The 5,559-nt window shown below is 34.1% G+C and overlaps 1 protein-coding gene across 9 annotated transcripts in view; it reads left to right on the top strand.

The window, feature by feature from the left end:
* Positions 1 to 5,559, top strand: part of LOC106869538 (tyrosine-protein phosphatase non-receptor type 4) — a 385,426-nt gene that overhangs the window by 321,252 nt on the left and 58,615 nt on the right. The gene's annotated exons all lie outside the window — the stretch shown is intronic.

The raw sequence follows: 5,559 nt of genomic DNA, 5'->3' as shown, positions 1-5,559 counted from the left end.
GAAATGTAAAATAAAGTTTATTATAAACAACACAAACACTTTGTAATTTAATAGCTTTTAATGAGATACCTGTTAAACAGAAATTATTTTTATTTAATGAAAATTTAATAAAATCTAATCATAAGTAAGTGAAATTATGCTAAATACAACTAAATTGAAAACCTTTTCCCCCTGGCCATATCGGCAATTCTGAAAACTTTTGGGTGCAAATTTTACACAAGTAGGAGCTTTTTTTAACAGTTTTTTCTTGAAAATCACCTGCGTAAATTACACAGGTATGCAAATTACATGGGTTTTTACAATATATATATATATATATATACATAGGTTCAAAAAAACAATAACAAAAAGACAACAAAGTGAGGATGTGATACGGATATAAAGTACAGGTGTGGCATTTTTCCTGTACACATTACATTTATTCTAGTGAGAAATAAATACTAGACTTGTTTTGAGAGAATTTCTTTTGCTTCTCGTGTTTATTATTTATTTTTGTTTTTACATTCAAGTGAAGTGAAATATATGTAAAAGCATTGGTCATTTTTTTAAAAGGAAAGCTATCACAGAATTGAAACAACTTTGTTGTATTTCAAACTGTATTATTCTCACTCTGCAGCAATATAGTTTTTCTTAATGTATGCAGTTAAAATATGTTTGGTTATTACATTAGGCAGTCAAGTGACTCCATATACAAGTGTTTGTATTACCTGATTGCTAATGTAAGAACCAGATCTTAGGGTTGCATTCCGATCAAGCTGAGTAACTGAAGCTAGAAACCAAACAAAGGGAAAATTCAATTCACATTGAAACATTAATTTGTTATTGCTGCTTCGTTTGTACATTTTGTTTTCTCTGTCTCCATCGTTATAATAATGACTTTTTTCCTCTTATGACAGTGAATTGGTAAAGTCACCATAGTGTTAGTATAGTAACTGGTCTTTACATTCTGAATTATATGTTGCCATGGTCAACTATGCCCTTCATCCTTAAGGAATGAATAAAATAAAGTAACAGACAATTACAGGGTCAATTTAATCAACTAATCCCTCTCCTATTATTGGTGCCTTGTGTCTAGATATATATATAAGTCTATGTAGTAGACATACAAATATAGCAAATTTAACTATTTCTCTGTTGATTGAAAAAATGGCAAACAGCCCTGAATTCAGATCTTCTTACAATACTTTCTATGGCTTCTTTTGAAAGGTCAATAGAGTGAATACTTATTGGTATATTATAGATGCAGGCATGGCTGTGTGGCTAAGAGATTCATTTCCCAACCATGCGATGACAGGTTCAGTGTCACTGTATAAGTAGAAGACACACTTGGACAAATGTGTGGTCTACTCTAGCCGCAGACTGACCAATGCTTTGTGAATGGATTTGGTTGACAGAAACTGAACGAAACCTGTCATATATGTACATGTGTGTTTTAACATGACGTGATTGTTGTAAATGAGTGTCTTGAAAATATTATCTGGAAACAAATGAGGATTAGTGACAGGAACCGTATCTAGCCACAGAAAATTTGTCTCAACAAATTCCATCTAACCATTACAAGCATGGGTTCGACATTGGTTTGCAGTTTGATACTAAGTCCTATCTGATTTTCAAGTAAGGTATCTTATTTCTCATGGCTCTAAAAGTACAAAGTACAGTGCCTCCTCCTCCCCTACTCCTATTTCCTCCACTTTCCTCACTCCCCCCCAAAAAAACTGATTTTCACCATTGACCATTCACTGCATCACCTATATCCCCATATTCCTTCCATTTGTTACTCACCTTACACTCCTCCAAACCTACCTACACTTCTATCTCAATTCCCCTCCCATTCACCCTCTTGCATCTTGTGGTTATGTCTGCTATCCTCTCTCCCTTTCTAACTGGGTTAGCTATGTATCTCCTTTACAGCAAAACACCTCTTCATAGCCCTTCCAACATCTGGCATTAGCAACCTCCCTCAACTTGTTTTACAAGGTACCTGGTGACCTCACTAGTGCCAGCGATATGAAAAAATGGATAGGGTTAGGAAGTGCATCCACCCATAAAAGTTTTGCCAAAACAGATGCCGGAGCTTGACACAGTACTTCAGCCTGCTGGATCCAGTCAAACCATCCAACCCATATCAGCATGGAATACAGATGCTACATCATCACCATGTAGTAGTAGTAGTAGTAGTAGGTGGCGGTGGTGGCATGCATGCATGCTAAATCATATTAATCACAACCATCATGTTAAATTTATTATTGTAAAAGAAATAATATTGATATTGTCCTGAAGTTGAGAGAATGGTTGAGATTTTAGTATATTAAAGTTTAATAGATTTAATCTCTGATTCCTTGGGCATTTCTATTTTGAGGATACCATATATTGTGATAATATCTGAACGGAAAATAAAGCGAGGGTAGAATAAAGAATCACTGTAGATTCATGGTAGAGAAATCTCTGTCTTCATTTAGACTGCCACAAGTTGATGGCTGGATTAATGAGGACACTTTATCATTAAATATAAAATAACTGAGAAAGAGATGGCCTATCTTTTCTGTTCTACTAGCATAACTACTGACCTTATGTCATTTGGTTATCACATAACAAACTGTACTGGTATGTAATCTTATCCTCCGTGTAGTTTTGTAGGTATATTTATTTAGACATGCTCATGCATGCAACAGGTATTATCTATAATATTTGTAGTCTGTGTTTAATGCTATCTGTATGTGTCTCAGTGAATGTGTGATAATGTGTTCTCTGGATTTTGTGATAAAAAAGCCCATATTTGCTACAAAGTTATGTCAGCTATGCAAGTATGTCCACAGGTATCCAGGGTATATAGGTCACTGGGTAAGAATTAGTTGGATATGCTTACTGATTACAAAAGCTTTCAAAATTAACAGGGGATATATCAAAGACATACTTTGAGTATCTATTGAGATGATGATGAGTGTTACTGTATACTCTTAATAAAGAAATCAAGATTTTTGTCTATAAAGTATGTAAACTTTGTTAAAGTAAGTTCATTTGTGTTGTTAATAACATTAAATGAAGAGTTTGGAATGTTACTGTCAGCCTTGGTTGCTATATGCAGCTCATGTTATTTATTCAATGTTATTCAACCATGACATAAAAGGATGTGTGTGTGTGTGTGTGTGTGCCACCATGCACATATGTTTTATGCATGTGTACTTTGTATGTGTTCATGGATGAGTCCATTTTGCCAAGGTTGTTGATGCATTTTAGACTAGAATCAATATAACTTTCAAATACACGTTCTTGTATGTATCGATAAATTCCATTTCTTTCTAAGCAAAATCTCATTGTTATAAATAAACTTGTGATTATTCTGTGTAGATGGCCAAATCAGACGATTCTATTATCCAGTTACACATCTTAGTGTTCAAATTTCTCTAGAATCAATAAAATAAGTCCCCATGACATGGAGTGGAAGGTCTGGAGTAATTATAGAAATGATTATATACTAACTTACCCTTCACAGACGGTCTATTTCTGTGAAATTATCATCTGGAAACGTTGACCAATTGGTTATCTGATTAATGAAATATTTGACTGATATGTTATTAATAGTTAAAATGGTTAAGACAGCTGCTTTCTAATCTCTTGCCTTCACTAGGTACTTCTTAAGCCTCAGCAACTTTATACAGTTAAGTAAGCTTCAAAAAAAAAGAACCTCAAAATGTTTCAGTTCTGTCTGCAACTTCTTGGCACACATTGCTGCATTTTATTGTGTGCAGTTGAAATTTAGGTGCACTACACTGTCTTCATTAATCACTTTGCTCTTTATTAATGCAACATTATTTCAACCAATTTGTCCGGCCTCTGTCTGCAATCAACAATACTTGTAAAATGTGATTAGAGTTGGGTTTCATGATAACAACATTGGAAATTATTCTTACTTACAAGGATTTGGTTTTTAGTTGTTAGCTGTTGAAAGCTAACCAGTAATATTATTTGGGCTGGCAGGAAGAACATGTTCCTTCTATTCTTTTCTTTTCTTTATTTAGATAGCTACATGTTTTTCGTTATTTCATTTCAGGTTTAATTCATGCTTTACTAATTTCAGATTTTCTGGAAAATAGGAGAGGAAAAGAAACATGTTGATCTGTTAGCATATCTTTTGTTTGATTTTCTTAGAATTGTTCTTTCTTTTTAATCTCAATTAGCTAATGAGTAAGCAAGATTAAATGATAGTAGTAATGATAAAAATAACGACAATGAGGACATGAAAAATCATTTTTTATTTTTCCATAGCTTCACAAAGGAGAAAGAGGAAATAAACCTTTGTTATTCTCTTAAACACACAATTCATATTGAAGTGGGAATAATCCTAGTTGAGATTTGCAATCAGATTGCAGACTTGGATTATCAAAATCTTGCTGCTGTTATATGGCAGTGCTCAGAATTCACAATATGGTAGCAGCAAAACTGAAAATTGTGACTGACTGAAATGGCTAAATGTCAAATCTATTCCAAAATGTCCATCGAAGCTGAGTTGCTGACGTGGTTTTTCAAGGAAATTGCCACTACACCATTGTTCCTTTTACAGCAATAATGTAAATATTTTGTTTTTTTTAGTTGATCCTTCTTGATTTGACAAAAAATACTTTTATTAACAAATTGTTTTGTAATATAATACCATATGTGCAGTGGCCTATAACCTGAAACCCTGCAGCTGGGATTGTAGCTCAATAAACACCACTGACACTTAGCCACTACATTTCCCAATAATTAAAATAATTATATTTTATGAAACCAATCTAATTGGGGATGAAAAGTAGAAATCCTAGAAACTAGAGCCAGTTCACTGAGAACTAACTTTCATACTATGGCTTCTAGTGCAACAACAACTATAATAATAATTAATTAATTAATAATAATCTTTTTTACAAGTTCAACTGCCAGTGTTTGCTGAATATTTCTGTTAAAGTTTATTACTAAACCAATTAACTGTTCTCGTTAATTGCTTTGAATACATTTTGTTGATGGTTTGTTTGTCTCTCCCACTTTTCTTTATCATCATCATCACCATCATCATTTAACGTCCATTTTCCACATTGGCATGGATTGGACGGTTTGACTGAAAACAGCTAAGCCAGGGAGCTGCACCAGGTTCGAATCTGATTTGGCATAGTTTCTATGGATGGATGCCCTTCCTAACACCAACCGCTTCAAGAGTGTAGTGTGTGCTTTTTACATGCCATTTATGTGACGCCGGCATCAGCCACAACGACAATCTCACTTGGTTTGAGAGGTCTTCTCAAGCATTGTATATCGCCAAAAGTCTTGGTCATCTGTCACTGCCTCTGTGAGACCCAATGCTCGAATGGTGCTTTTTATGTGCCACCAGCATGGGTACCAGTCAGACTGCACTAGCATCGGCCACAACTACGATTTCATCTTGTCATGTTGAGAAATTAAAAATAGAAATATCATTGAGAATTATTTTGAGGAATGAGCAACTCAATAACAGATCAATTGTTACCACCACACAGATGGAAGCGGAATCCTTTTTTGTGTGTTTTTTTTTTTTTTTTTTTTTTTTTT

Source organism: Octopus bimaculoides, chromosome 10, assembly GCF_001194135.2.
Source record: "Octopus bimaculoides isolate UCB-OBI-ISO-001 chromosome 10, ASM119413v2, whole genome shotgun sequence".
Lineage (NCBI taxonomy): Eukaryota > Metazoa > Mollusca > Cephalopoda > Octopoda > Octopodidae > Octopus > Octopus bimaculoides.
This window is presented reverse-complemented; position numbering and strand designations above follow the sequence as displayed.